Below are 2,814 nucleotides of genomic sequence, written 5' to 3' on the forward strand. Positions count from 1 at the left end.
GCACAGCCTGCTTCTTTTTTAAAACTCCTCTCCTGGGGGTATTTTTTCCCATTGATTTCCAGAGAGAGTGGAAAGGAGGAGGAGGGGGAGAGAGAAACATGGACATGAGGGAGATAATTGGCTGCCTCTGCCACATGCCCCTATGGGGCCTGGGGAACCTGCAACCGAGGTGTGTGCCCTTGATCAAACTTGAACCCCGGACTCCGCAGTCTGCAGGCTGGCGCTCTAACCATTGAGCCAAACCAGCCAGGGCTGGAGGCCCATTTAAAGTCTCTCTAAGGACGATGTTTCAGTTCTAAGGAGGGAGTGTTTGTTGATTTATGGTCACCTCTCACCTGCAGGTGAGCGCTCGGAGCACCTGGTTCGATGCAGCCCAAACAATGACCCTGCATCTTCTGTGCTCACCCGAGCCCAGGTGCCGAGCTGGACGCCCCTGCAAACTGCCCGGGTCTTTGCGATCTGTCCTCCTAGGATCACGGTGCCCTGCTCCTGAGTGACCGGTCCTCCCACAGCCTGACCCAGGCCCCCACTCCACAGCCTTAGTCATCGTCCCCATGCTCGGCTCAGGGTGTGTGGAAGCGCTGGGGCCTTTTAAAGTTCAAAGTCCACAACGATAATAGAGAGGCCGCCAGTGTGGGCGGCGGATGCGGGCCAGCTGCGTCCCTATGAGCCTCACCCCCACCCCTGCCCCCCGCCTGTGCACATGTGTGCACACGCTCACTCGCTCACACTCACCCACACATGTGCCCTCACACCCACACTGGCCACTCCTTGAGGCCATTCCTGCCAGACACCCCCCTTCCCCCATCCAGGCAGCAAGTGTTGAAACCTCCTCTGCCCTGCCCTCCTCTCCCCTGCTGTACCCTCCGACCCTGTGACCCTCTGTCTGTTTGGGCCTCTCCCACCCTCCTCCTGTTCCAGGTTCTGGGCCCTCCCAGTGGAGCTCTGAGAACAGGCAGTCCCCCCCGCCCACCCCAGCTCCTGCTTCCCTCCTCTTCCACCTCCCGCAGCTTCCTGGAGAGAGGCCAGGGTGAAGCCAGAGAGCTGGCCACAGAGCTGCAGGTCACACCCAGGAGGGCCTAGGGGTCCAGCTCTCAGCCACCAGGCCCTTCCTGGGCCAAGTTCATTTAAGGAGACCTGAGCCACGTGGCTGCACTTTCCTCCCAGCAGCCGCCTGCTGAGCCCACTGCACTCACTGCCCAGGAGGCCGGGGGAGCGGGAGGCAGGGCTGAGGCACAGACAGGGGGATGGGTCTCCCTGTGAGCCCCGCAGTGAGAGGTCTGGGGGTCCTAACCCAGCAGGAACATGGCTCTCCCCGTTGCAGGGCCAGAATCTGAAATCGGGTTCGGGGGCTGGGCTCCCTTCGAGGGCTCCAGGGAGGGTCCCTCCTGCCTCTTCAGCGGCTGGGGGCTCCCGGGGCTCCTGGCTGCATCCCTTTAATCTCAGCCTTGTCCTCACATGACCCTCCTCCAAGTTCACGTGACCACACACCCTCGTTCACGTTACCACACCCCTATGTTCGCATGGCCCCACCCGCTTATTCACATGACCAAGTTAATGCAAAAAGCATTCAAACCTGTAAAGAATTTCTGTGAGTTTATTTGAGCCAAACTGTTGACAGTCGCCAGGGAGCAGGATCTCAAGGCATTAGGGTGATGCTCCGGAGAAGGTAGCTTCTCACCTTGTTGGAGAAATTATCCTCAAAGGAGGAGACGTAGGTGGGTCACATGAAACTCATTGGTGACAGATTAGGGAGGCGGGAGAAAGCAATGGGGAACTCTGGGATTGGACAGAGTGAAATGATAGACACATGCTTCTCACACAGGTGGGCACAGGATCGTTAACAGCGGACAGTTAACAGGATATAACAATAACAATGAGGGAACTTGTGCTTTCCGCCAGGGTACCATTTGTGGTGTCCTGAGGGGTATTTGTTACCCGGATGTTTCACAGGTGTTTTCTTAGATGCAAAAAGGCAATAGGCGGGTAAAGATGAAGCTGATCTCTGGCCTCCCTGGTCCCGTCCTCCTGCGGCTCAGGCCCCTTCCTCCCGCCTTTAACTGAGAACTCTGTGCCCACAATGTGGGGCGATGCCAGCTCTGGGTGCTCCAGGCCCGGCGAGCTGGGGCCCTCGGAGCACAGGGAAGCTGTGTCCCATGGACTCCCACATCCCTGCTCACATCCCCATCTTCCCACAACGTGCGAACTCACTTGTCCACAGGTCCGGGTCCCCCCTATCCCCCCCCACGCCCGCCCCCCAGAAGAATGGAGTCCTGCCTGAGTTGCCTATTTAGTTCAACATTCCTGATCTGTACCCAGGTCTCTTCTACGACTGTCTTTCGCAGAGGTTGTGACGTGCCTGGCTCCCGTGCTAACGAGGAGGATAAAGCCTCTAACGCTTGGCCGCATGGTACCCAAAGGAGAAGCGTGGTTTCGCCGTTTTTGAAGATTGGGAACAGGGATCAGACTGAGCTCGGATCTCACCTCTATGGCTGACCTCGTGACCTCCGGACGGACGCGCCTCTGAAGGAGGCTGGTGAGGACTGGAGGGTTCGCGCACAGGAAACTCGGGGCGCCCAGGCTCAGACCGGGGCCCCCTGGCTCTCGGGGCCGGGCCGGCCACAGCCTGACTCACACAACTGGAGACCCAGGCGCACTGGCCCCGCCCCTCCGCCTCCGCCTCCAATCAGGCCCCGCCTCTGGTTATAAGGTCGCATCCCGGTGCCGGCACAGCCTAGAGCGCTGGCCCGAGTCCCCGGAGCCCAGTTAGAGCAGCACAGCCGCGTCGCACGGTTCCCATTGGCTGGCGGGGGG

This window comes from Myotis davidii, unplaced genomic scaffold (assembly GCF_000327345.1).
Source record: "Myotis davidii unplaced genomic scaffold, ASM32734v1 scaffold991, whole genome shotgun sequence".
Taxonomy (NCBI): domain Eukaryota; kingdom Metazoa; phylum Chordata; class Mammalia; order Chiroptera; family Vespertilionidae; genus Myotis; species Myotis davidii.